This window comes from Delphinus delphis, chromosome 2, assembly GCF_949987515.2.
Source record: "Delphinus delphis chromosome 2, mDelDel1.2, whole genome shotgun sequence".
NCBI lineage: Eukaryota > Metazoa > Chordata > Mammalia > Artiodactyla > Delphinidae > Delphinus > Delphinus delphis.
Window position 1 is genome coordinate 152,297,079 of NC_082684.1, and position 12,606 is coordinate 152,309,684.

Here is a 12,606-nt window from a genome sequence, read left to right on the forward strand (position 1 = left end):
TTAACCAAGATGCCTGGTCGAGTGTAAAAGAGCCATTGAATGGGTCTGGCAGAAGACCTTCCAGCCTGCTTGAGGATGAATCTGCCACCTGTTTCTTCATCAGGACAAGAGTGGCCACCATTTTTAACTATCTACAGAGAAACCTATGTGTGAGTGTGCTTTTCTGTATAAGAATCTTTAATGCTCTGACTTATAAATACCTCGGACTCAGATTTCTGTATTCACCAGTATTTCAGGCAGATTCTTGCATTTATAGAAATCATTTTTTCCCATTTTATTGGGTTGTGGCAGTACTATCTTTGCTTTTGGAGGAAGAGGATTCTGATACCAGTGTGGTAGATAGACTGGAAATGCAAGAGTGCTAGTATTCTGATAAAGCAAAGAACAAAAATCAGAAACAAAAGACCAAGCCTCAATTTGTAGTGTTTGTGGATTTCCATATGTAAATTATCCCACTATAGTTAATTTCAAGCTAGCAATTATTTGACACCCAGCTCACAAAATTCATGAACATTCAGCATTGGGCTCCTCCACGACAGCCCAAGCTGTCGCCAGGACTCCACTGGACAAAGCTCCTAGCCAGGAGGACAGGTAAGAAGCTATGAAATAACACAAGATATTGAGGACTAGTGGTAAGTGACAAAGCTAATGGAATGGCATTAGAATGGGGGAAAAACATCTAGAGTTGATAAACACTTTTGAGTTTGATAAAGTTTGCTAAAACTAATAGATAAAGTTTGGTAATTGATTGCATATTAGAATAAAGAAAAAAGACAAAGCACAGGGCAATACTACAGTATATGTTTTTAATGTGAAAGATTGACTGGATGGTGGTGACTGTGATTGTGAAAACGGGGCAAAAATTTAGGAAAGAAGGGTGGTCGGTTTTATTTTCAACATCTTAAATTTTTTAAGCACTACATATGATGGTCTAGGCTTGGGAAAGAGGACTCAGCTATGAGATGCTTTAACGTATAACCAGCATAGAGATATTTTAATTACTAGGAAAAACTTCTCTCTCTAGCAATTCTAATAAACATCTCTAAGAAAACATATTCAATGTACTATGAATGTCCTTCTATAAGTAAATTTACTCTACCCTTTATGTTCTGATTTAAAATTAAGGTATCAGGACTTCCCTGGCAGTTTAGGACTCCGCACTTCCGCTGCAGGGGGTGCGGGTTCAATCCCTGGTTGGGGAACTGAGATCCAGCACGATGCATGGCGGAGCCAAAAAAAAAAAATTTTTTTTAAATAAAATTAATGGTACCATCTACTAACCTTTCAAAGTAGATCTTGAAGGTGTCCTTGAGTTTTTCATCGCCGTGGTGTCATTCCATAAAGCGATCATTACTTCCTTTGATTCTGTAAATAGTCAAGGATTTACTCTCTTCTCTCCATGTCAACTGTACTATTTTAATGATCACTCATTTCAGCCATAACCATTAGTTAGGGGGTCTGATTACACCCCCTAGCAATCAGTTCTTCATGTCTCTTGCACATTTAACTTCTTTTAAAAGTCACAATGCCCTTGTTAGGAAAGTTGCGTTATTTGGAGCATAACAAAATTGTGACCAGAATAACACAGGAAGGGCACGTGAGCTGGCGTTTTAGCCTGGAGGAGAGTGGGCTGGGATGCAGGGGCATAGGATGATGGAGAGGGAGGAGACGTGGTGGTTGTCATCAAGCATTAAAAAAGGGTCCTCTGAACGAGTTATCAACCTGTGGGTCCAAAGGAGCAAATCTGAAGTGCTTGGGGAGGACAATAGCGAAAGGATTTTGGTTTTGTGATGGGGGCTGCCAATCAGAGCTAGCAAAATGTGGATGGGAGGGTCTGGTCAGGGAAGGTATTTAGAGGGTTGGATAATCAGCCAGGAAAGTCATTTTAAAAGGAAATGAGCAGACAAGCAGTATTGGGCTGAAGGACCCTTAAAGACCCATTTAGATGGAGAGATCTATGATTCTCTGAAGTCAGCTTTCTCTACAAACTTTTCGTTTTTCCTGGTGAAGATGTTTGTGCTTTTCCCAAGCACTTTAAGGAAGTCTTGGTTTGTGAGCCAGTAACACTAAAGAAACATTAATATTCTCTTTGGCAATAGATGTATGTTGACTAAAAGACCCTTGATGCTAACGGAGAGAATGTGGGCTTTCTAGTTTGGTCCATGCAGACAGTTCATTAGTTCTAAATTTAGACATAAGTGTTAGTGTTGGAGTGACTCCAAGTTTGACTAATACATCCGAAGATGTCCTTGTTAGAAAAAATAAATGATGGAGAATTCTATTTTTCTACTTTGTGTTTGTGGGTGGAGACGGAAAAACATGCTCTTTTATATTAGCTGATTCCATCTGTTCATGATTATTGAGTAGATGTGAAATTTAATGATGTTAAGTACACAGTAGGTATGCAACTGATGATTTTACATTACAGAATAGTTCTTACTTGGCAGAGGTGAATCAGCAGATTTTCAGAGCATCCTGATTCACATCAACTGCTGTATGTTTCCCCATGTCAAGTTCTCCAGAAATGGAGCAGTGGCCAATGATAAGATGTCATCTTGTTTCAGCAAAGTTTTCTTGAACACCTACTAGGTTCAAGCATAAGTAAGCAAAGATGAACAGGCTGCTGCATTCAAATTTCTGCTCTCAAGGAACTTAGTCTTGACTGAGAGACACATTTCAATGAGTAAACAGACATGTCACTATTACTGCTCAAAAAGCCTCTTATTTGGCATCAATTCTCCCAAACCTCTTAAAAAATAACTGCATGGATAATTCAAAATTTTCTAAACTACATTAAGCATTTAGCATTATGCTTAAAAGCATTAGATAACCTTAAATAAAATAGAGTTCTACTTTTCATAGATTCTCTCTTCATTAATATCAGAATAAATAATAAAAGATAATTTGTTAGAAGTTTTATATATTTTAATAATTTATTTAATAATAATAATAAATTATTATTATTTAAATAATTTAATTATTATTAAATAATAAATTTAATAATTTATTATTAATAAATAATATTAAATATCAAAAATAGCCCAAGATAGTTAAATTTTAATTTTTATTTGGAAAACACAATTATTACCAATAGAGATGTTGGTCAAAGGGCACAAACTTCCAGTTATAAAATGAGTAAGTTCTGGGGATCAAATGTGCACCTTGGTGACTATAGTTAACAATACTCTATTGTATACCAGAAATTTGCTAAGAAAGTAGATCTTAAAAGTTCCTCTTCTCCTTTAGTTTTTCTTTTCTAACAGGACTCCTATGATTCAGACATCAATGTTTCCACTTGTGAATGTTTATCCATTTCCGCTATTTTTGCTAGGCTTCCTCACCTGCATCTTTCACCCCAATCATTCTGCAGTTTTACCCATCTTACTTCTCCCCCCAGTGCTTGCTTCCTTTATTTCAACTCCTACCTAATACTTCTGTCCAATATTTTGTAAATTCTTATTTCTATTTCAGATGAAAAATAACCTTCATCTTCTTGAGAATTTTTTATCATAAACTCCTTGTCTTTCACAAACATTCAGGCTCCTATGGTCTATGTTGGTTCATCCGTTGTCACTTTGGTCATAGTTGTAATCCTCAGGATTTTAGTCGTTGGCATTTGAGCTTGTTCTCTCTGGGGATCTCACCACCATGCGAGACGCGTGTAAGGTGTGTCAGGGAGAGACCAAAGGCAGGTGGTTGTCTATGACCCTCCAGGTGAGATTAAGTAGAATGGAGAGGAAGGGCCAAAGTAGGATGTGCAGAACCACTACTGATAACATACCTCCATTATGGTGGACCCGTCCAGCCACTGTTTCATTTTTAAACTTTTCAGGGGGTGCAGAATCGACAGGCAAATTTCTTTAGTTTGTGTTCCTCCAGCTTTTTTTCTTTTGAAGGGGGTGTTCTTCAGCAGTGAACTCCCAAAGGCAGCTGGTCAACCTGTTCTCATCAGCAGCTTACCCTAAGATGACTTCTTTCCAGTTTATGTAATAATTGGACAGCAATAATCAAATAATCATCCTGACGTAGAACGGGGGACAAGCAAGAGCAGATTTTTTTTTCTCCTGCAATTTGTCTTTTTCCACTGCTGTTTCCAGACAACAAATGTCACACCCTGTTCCCTGCAACCCATACACACAACAGCTTACCTCAGGCCTTGCTGTCTCCCTGGGTATTTCACTGTGTGTGAGTGTGTGTGTGTGTGTGTGTGTGTGTGTGTGTGCATGCACACACGCGTGCATGCTGCTCAGATCATATTTTCCTCCAAATTTTGTAGCTTCCTCAAGGTTGATTTGGGGAGAGAACTAGTCTAGCAGCCTGTGCTAATTCACCATTTTGTCCTGGTTTTACCTCCTTGAAATACAGATTCCATTGTTTTATTCTTCTGTTTGAAAACATCCAAATATGGTCCTTTCCCAATGAATCCAAACTCCTGGGCAGGATTTTTATAAGCTCGACTCAGCCAATTTTGAGCTTTACAATCTGCTGTTCTCTGCCATTTACTGTGTGATCTGGTCACCCACATTTTCTGGCATTCCCTGATAGGCCACAGTCTGTCACATCCTCACGCCTTTTCAAGTGCTATCTGTAATTTACAATATTCCATTCTCTGTCTCTCTTTTTATTTGGCAAAATTATACTCAGTTTTTAAGATTAAAGTCAAATTGTTCATTCTGTGAAATATCGCCTCTTAGAGTAATAGAATTATGTTTTACTTTCTTGACGTGGTGAGAACATGGAAAGAACACCAGCATAACTTTCTTGCTTAGTTTTTAGATATTGTTAAACCTGAACGATTGTTAAACTAAGCTGTAAGTTTACTTCTGTTAATGCATAAGCACCAGGTAGATTCAGCTCCTTAATTCATAAGCACTAGTCTCTAATCTTATAAATATTTATAACTTTTGCTTGAAACCTGATCAGTGTATCAGCATGTTCTTTAAAATTAATAGCCAAAGACCAAAACTAGGCAAATACTGGATGCCTGAAGGTAACTCATTTTAATAAAAGAAATATTTTAAAACATTAAAATAGACTCCTTAACTATTAAGTTGCCTCAGTAACTCCTATCAGTAATAATTCCAAATAAATTCACTTCTCTGTGAATCTCCACGTCGGCTAGATATAGCCATGATCATTTCTTACCTGTGCAACATCAAATAGCTGCCCAATGATGCACCTGTTCAGGCTCTGACTCCTTACAATTCACTTTTGACACCACAGACAGTGTAACTTTTCTAAAAGAAAATTGTGATCATTCCACTTCCTTCCTTTGTATTGTTCTGTGGTCTCAAGTGCATTGAGAATACAATCTTCAAGGACTTGAATGTCTTGAATCTACACCCCCTGGTTGAGTACAATCTAGACATACTATCAGTTTCTCAAAACTCTTAGCAACGTTCTGCTTTGGAGGCCTTTGCACTTTCTCTGAAACTGAACTTCTCTCTGGAATGTTCTCCCCCAGATATTCACGTGTCTGGCTTCTTATAATAGAAGCCAGACTTAGTATCTGATCAATTGCTAACTTTTCCAAGAGACTACTCTGGAAACTATACTATATCTGGCTTTTCCATGAGGACGCTCTGTGATAATATCACAGCCCAGCCAGCCCCTTCCTTGCGCTACATCCAGGTTACATGGCGGTGACCCTGCTCACTTGCTTGTTTACGTGCTTGAGCTGTTTTTTACAATCTAGAATAGATAATCCATAAGAGCAGAGAAGAATGGGTCTTTATCATTCTAAAACCGGGGCCAGCCACAGGAAATACCACATAGATAGTCTCAAAGTCTTATTAAAATATTTTTTGTTGAATGAATAGGTGATACTTAATTACTTAGAACTTCCGTGAAAGCAGCTTTTCACTATCTTTTCAATATATTTAATGATGACCAGGATTTATTCTTCATATTATCTATCTTATTTTCTGGGACAGCAAAAATATCCAATATTTGGGGTATCTATTACACTAAGTAGTGAAGAGCTGGTAAGAAATGAAATACTGTGACTGTCTTATGTAGTAGTTTATCCCTAAGTGCTTCCCATGATATCTGGAATAGGAGGCGATCAAAATATCATGCGAATAAATATGAGATAAATTATAAATTATTAAACATTCTTTTTTTATTTTATTGAAGTATAGTTGATTTACAATGTTGTGTTAATTTCTGCTGTACAGCACAGTGACTCAGTTATACATACATATATATATATATATATGTATATATATGTATATATATATCCTTTTTCCTATTCTTTTCCATTATGGTTTATCACAGGATATTGAATATAGTTCCCTGTGCTATATAGTAGGACCTTGTTGTTTATCCATTCTATATATAATAGTTTGCATCTGCTAATCCCAAACTCCCCATCCATCTCTCCCCAACCCCCTCTCCCCCTTGGAAACAAGTCTAAACATTATTTTTTCAATTTAATATAGAATTCATGACCAGCAATCACTTCAAATTGTATTTGTTCAGAAGTACAACCAGGGATTTTTAGAAACTTCCCTGTAGTTGCTCATGAAGTTCTGTTCTTCTGATGAACAACTTTCTTGTTTAATATTGCTTGTCATATTCTCCAGCCCTGTATTTGCTGTTACTTCATCTGCTATTAAATGATGCAACACTATCTGATGTTTGTCAAATTCAAAGCTGAACTATGTCCATAGCACCCTTTCTTCTCTCTTGGATCATGTGAAGACCCAAACTGCCAGGCGCCCTCCTGGCTGCCACATGTAGATTGAAATGATCCATGAAACTCATGTCTGACAATTTTTGTTGTTTCTTCAAAAGTTTTCTTTCTTTCTAGACAGGGACGGGGGAGCAGGAGAAATGGAGCACGTTGGAAATAGGTCCTGATTGTGCTCAATGATTACAACACAAGGAAGCCCAGCAGCTTCAATAGGGCAGATCGTTCTAGTACTTTTCTTTTGGAATTCAGTAGCAAGTTTAACATTTATAACTTGGGAGTCACTTTTTCTTTAACATACAAAATTCTTTATTGATGCACTCTGGACATAGAAAATGTTCATTTATCTTCCATAAGTCTGTGATTTATGAGAGGAATAAAATACGTATTAATCATTGGAATTCAGGATATGAAATAATTTTTCAAGTTGCCCAGACGAGCCCATCTGGTGAAATTCTATCATCAATTGTAGGAGATGGAAGAACCTTAGCCTTGAATGTCAATCTGTCTTGAGACACAGTTTTAATTTCAGCCTCTACCAGTGCATCAGTAACTTGACAGTGAGTTATGAATTTCCACTCCCTCAGCTGGACAAGCTGCCCACAGATTTTCTGATAACAGGACCATATGCTGGAGAAATTATCATAGATGAATGTGATTGTTTTGATGAACATAAAAATCTCTCTTCTGTACTATGTGAAAATCGTGTGTGTAAAATTAGTTATATGACATAGCATAGGAACTGTATTCACTGTGCATTTCTCTCTGTTGAAAAATCTTGCACTGCATACTAAAAATCAATTTTCATCAGTGGAGAAGAAAACCTGTGTAGCAAAGTAATATCATTCTACTAATAATTCCCATAGGCCAAAGGCAGACACCACTGCCAGTTTACTCCCCAAAGTGACAGTATAAATGGCAAGAATGCATTTAAATACACAATTTGATGTGATTGCTGTAGAAGACAGAAAGGAAAATCAATTAAATGTATTGTCCGACACTGATGAGAACACAGAAAAATAAAATAGAATGACAGGATTTATTTCAAAGGAGGAATTTGAGGTAAGTACCTTTTAATGACTCCTCGTTCTAATAGAAATCAATGGCTGAAAATATTTTTTAAAATAAAACAGATCAACTGATGCTGAATAACTTGAGGAAGATGTATTAAGCTATGCTAATGGATACCATCTACAGCCTTTAAGGCATTAGAAGTTGAAGTTCTCAGTTTGTTTGTACATCCTGCCCAGGTCTATATATACCTCGAGAAGACATTCCGTGTTAAGGGTAAAATTGGACTATGCACGTGCAGAATTTAACACAGTGTTTTGTGTGTACTGGGTGCTCAGGATAAGAAAGGTATTATTGTATTGTAGTTACTATTAATAAATTACTTTGCATACCATTTAATGCCAAGCTATTCAAGTAACTACATATGAAATATCCTTCTGAATGTAATTTCTTTATTAAAAGGTACTGGCTCTAAACCAGTGGTCCTCGACTGAGGATGATTTTTGTCTCTGTAAAGATGATATTTGACAATGTCTGGAGACAGTTTTGATTTTCTTGTTGAGGGAGGAGGTTGTCACAAGAATCTAATGGGTGGAGGCCAGGGAGCCTGCCAAACATCCTGCAGTGCCCAGGGCAGCCCGGCAATGACGAGTGACCCAGCCCAAAGTGTCAATCGTGCCAAGACTGAGAAACCCTGCTCTAAATCATGCATGGGATTTCTTCTCTTTCCGTAGCTGCTGTGGCAACTGGGGAAAGTCATAATGAAAACTTGAGAATACCATTTCAGTTTTTCTCCCTTCCCCTCATCAATGCTACAGGAAAGCTGAGTCAGAGGATGTAATAAAGGAGGAACTACTTTAAGAGAAGAGGGGAGAAGCAAATGAACAAATGAGTTGATTTGCCAAGAAAATTAATTAATGCTTCTTCCTCCAAATTACCATTGTGACACAATGGACTAAAAGTGAATGTAAACATTTAGAAAGCAAAAATTCAGAAATCTAACCAGGATTCACAAACACGGTAACCCAACATTGGCCCTGAAGGCCTATGGGAATATGGAATGCACAGAAATGTAACCTAGAAATTATGCATATGGAAATCCAAATTGGAACACAAAGGTGATTATTTTTTAAATACTACTGCCTGCATGTACTGACTTAGTCTGTTCTGACTGCTATAACAAAATACCACAGACTGGGTGGTTAAACAACAGACATTGATTTCTCACTCTTCTGGAGGCTGGGAGTTCGAGATCAAAGTACCCGCAGATCCAGGGTCTGGTGAGGACCCACACTTATACTGCAGAAGGATACCTCTTGTGTCCTCACATGGTGGAGGGAGCTCATGTCTCTCATGCCTCTTGTAAGGGCACTATTTCCATCATGGGGGCTCCATCCTCATGACCTCGTCACCTCCTGGAGGCCCCACCTCCTAACACCTTCACACTAAGGATTAGGTTTCAACACATGAAGTGGGGGGGGGCACTACATTCAGTCCATAGCAAGCACCATGATCAATGCCATAATAAAGAAAAAGTAGATATTAATTCCAGAAACTTTCTGTATATTATTATTTATATAATTACTTTATCCTAGATTGTAAATTTCCTCACTGAGTGTTCAGTAATGCTCCATTTTTCTGCTCTGTCAACAAACTCATATCAGTACTGTTAGAGATAATTCTCAGCCATGTGGGTACCACATGATGGTTTTGCCAACCAACATGATTCGAAACATGCTAGAAAAAGCACTCTCTAAAGAATGCTACATTTGCAACGTCTGTTCCAGGTTGTGTGTACAGACAACTCTCTTGGCTAGTTTTTTCACACTCATTTGTAAAGCTGAGTGTTATTAGCTACAGACAAAAAATATTTTTAATCAATGCTTCTCATGAATTTGGAGATGATGGGTATACAAGAACCAAGAGGAGAGCAGAGACACTTAAGTGAAAAACAACCTGAAATAATTTGTAAAAGTTTATGTTCATGGTGGTGGGCACCAGCAAGGTCTCCATCAGAGAGCAGGTGAGGGAACAGATATAACAACTTGTATACAGGATGGGTTACATGGGGTTTGTAGATTACGTGTACCTGCCCCATCCTATATTTTGGAATAACAAAGTATCACATAGACTATGGACATGCTTTGGTGAAATAGTAAACCATGAGTATTTTCAAAATGCAAACATTAGAGAAGGATTTTAACAATTATTTTAACTTATGGGCACACACGCATATATTTTTAATCTCACTTTGTTTCCAAAAAAATAAATAAATAAAAGCTTTGTGATGGACTAAACATCCTCATAATGGCATTTGTTCCCAACAGTGCTCCGGTGGATCAGCTCACAGACCTGATAGATGTTGTCAGAGCTGATGAGATGCTCAGGAAGACAGAGCAGTGATAAAAGAAAGGCTGAGGGTGAGAGAAAGAGGAGTGTGGCCAGAAGCTCTCCAATCTTTCTCTTCTTTGTAGGGAGGTCAAAAAGTCTACCAGGAATGATGAAAATTTTAATTAAATATGTTTAAATTCGAGTTCAAAATGTAGTTTCACTATCCATTGAACTCTTTGAAGTCTCCAAGAAGATAATAAATCTCGGTTGCCATAGGAATTTCACTCCCTGAAATGTGATTAAAAGCAGTTTTTTGTTATCTAGCAAAACTCATTATATGGATTAGTTGTCAATAATGGTAGAGAGGTTTCCTGTTTGAGGCAGTGAGAAGGAAGGAAATTGGCATTTGTTGAGTGGCTAGTAATGTCAACCACAATTACTTGTTTTTCAGGCATGATACCACTTGCTTCTTTTTGCCATAATTGCAGGTGAGCATTACTATCCATTTTATACGTGAAGAAGTTGATGCACAGAATATTTTGTACGGGATCACATAGCCAAGAAAGCAGAAAGATCCAAGGCTCTGAAAGCTTGAAGTTTACTCCACACTGTTTGCTTTCTCCAATAATGCTGAACGAAATGCATGGTTTACTTTCTAAAATGGAACTATCAAAATTTAAACATACTATTTGTTGCAGGTCGGAAGGATACTACAGAGCAACAAAATCTTTAGACACCATTAAAGCGAATTTTAAAGATATTAAACAAATTTGCTCAAGGAGCTATAACTGTTCTAGAATTACTGGGAAATATGACATCATGGATTGACCATGTCTGTACACAAGCATTTTGGCTTCAACAAAGGGAATTTCAAGAGAAAGAAATCCTACAAATGCAATATCCGCTTCCTTGGTCCTGAGGTGTTGTTTCTTTGCTTTTAGCTTTATACCATGACATCATTCTAATCAGAAATGGAAGGACGCCATGCCAAATTTAGAACATACTTGAACTTTGTGATTTCATACATTAGAAATAAATTCCAATCTTTAGAAGTCAGCTGGTGAACTATAAAATAAAAGAACATTACTTCCTTTTTCCAAGAAAAGTACCTCCCAACAGTTTCTTGGACATCACATTGCCTGCACAAAACCACACTTCCATGAGCTAAGTGCAAGTCAATTAGAAACACATGTACTATATTGTCCCTGGATCTAAGGGTTACAAAGGAAACACTCAAAGGCTATCATGATAAATGCACCAATCTGGGGATTTGAGTACATATAAAATGGGCTAAAAACTAACTTAACACCCTTATGGAGTATATGTTACTTGTGTTCACCAATTAGAATACTTAGTGCTCATGTTACTGATTTTTGTAAAACCAAGTCAGTACAAGTTAAGATAAAACATTCCCTTGTGGCAGTTCTTCGAAGCAGCAAAACCACTGCAAAATGGGAAAAACAAAACAACTCGAAAATATCAAAAAAATCCTACTTTTCATATAGGCACTTCCATTTAGGTTTATCTGCAAGGTGAGATAGAATGAGATATTTTGTATATTAGAAATAAATGGTTATCAGGATTTGATGTTTGTCTTAGAGATACTAAATTGATCTACACTTGATAAGTAGGGTATACCACGGTACAAACACAATAAGAACTTATAACACTGTTGTATTTAAACATCAACACTTATCAACTCATCAGCACATCTCCCAAGAAGTTCACACTCTGATTTATTTCTGTTATTGGGAGCTGACTGTAGTCGTTTTCATTAGTAATTGAGAATGCATGTATTCCCAAAAGATTTACCTTAAAAATCTGTATTTTCACAGGATTTAGAGTGACAATAGCTATCGTTCTCTTGATTTTATTTTTGTGTGTAATTTTATCTGTGATCAGTAGTTCTGAAAAAAGTTAAAGAAGTTATGCAATCCATAATAGTATGTCCCAATTCTCACTCCACATCTTGACATTGGCACCCCAATTGTATGATAGCATCTTTGACAAACTCTGGGCTTTACTCACCTCACAAGGCATCATTTCAGAAGCAGTGCAGCCAGCCTGGTGGATTTTATCAGCCGTCACATACTGGTGCAGTTCCAGGGCCACATTACCGTGTTTCGGTGAAGAGCAATGAAACTTTGAGTACGTGGATGATTTAAAACCAATGTAATCTTTCATAACAGCTCCAATTTTCCTTTTATTTTTTAAGTCTCCAAATGATAAAGATTGGTCATTCAGCTGACTCTAAAGAGATCAGTAGATTGTTTTTATAACTGATGTTTCCTTCTTAATTCGGGCCTTTATGTTTTTCTTGTAATTGGAACAGAACTTTCCCTTCAGTAGGAGCCAGGGGACTGTGAGAGCTGTGGCTTTTGTACATTTCTGTGCACCTTGGCTTTGTTGAGACATGGCTGTGTTACGATGACATTTAAGGAGGAAAAAACAAGCTGTCCTGAAAAACGTCAGTCTCACTTGTAGTCTATTTTTGAACCATGTACTGTAACGACATTCCCATCCACACAGCACTGGTGATTTCCCCTCTGGTGGGTTCTAGCCTTCTAGCTACT

The 12,606-nt window shown here is 37.3% G+C and overlaps 1 long non-coding RNA gene across 1 annotated transcript in view; it reads right to left on the reverse strand.

The window, feature by feature from the left end:
• Positions 1 to 12,152, reverse strand: part of LOC132419866 (uncharacterized) — a 28,598-nt gene extending 16,446 nt beyond the window's left edge. The window contains exons 1-3 of the long non-coding RNA XR_009518263.1: positions 12,062 to 12,152; positions 2,441 to 2,582; positions 1,282 to 1,365 (exon numbers count right to left, since the gene is read on the reverse strand). This is a non-coding gene — a long non-coding RNA (uncharacterized lncRNA). The remainder of the gene's footprint in view (positions 1 to 1,281; positions 1,366 to 2,440; positions 2,583 to 12,061) is intronic.
• Between the last annotated feature and the right edge of the window lie 454 nt (positions 12,153 to 12,606).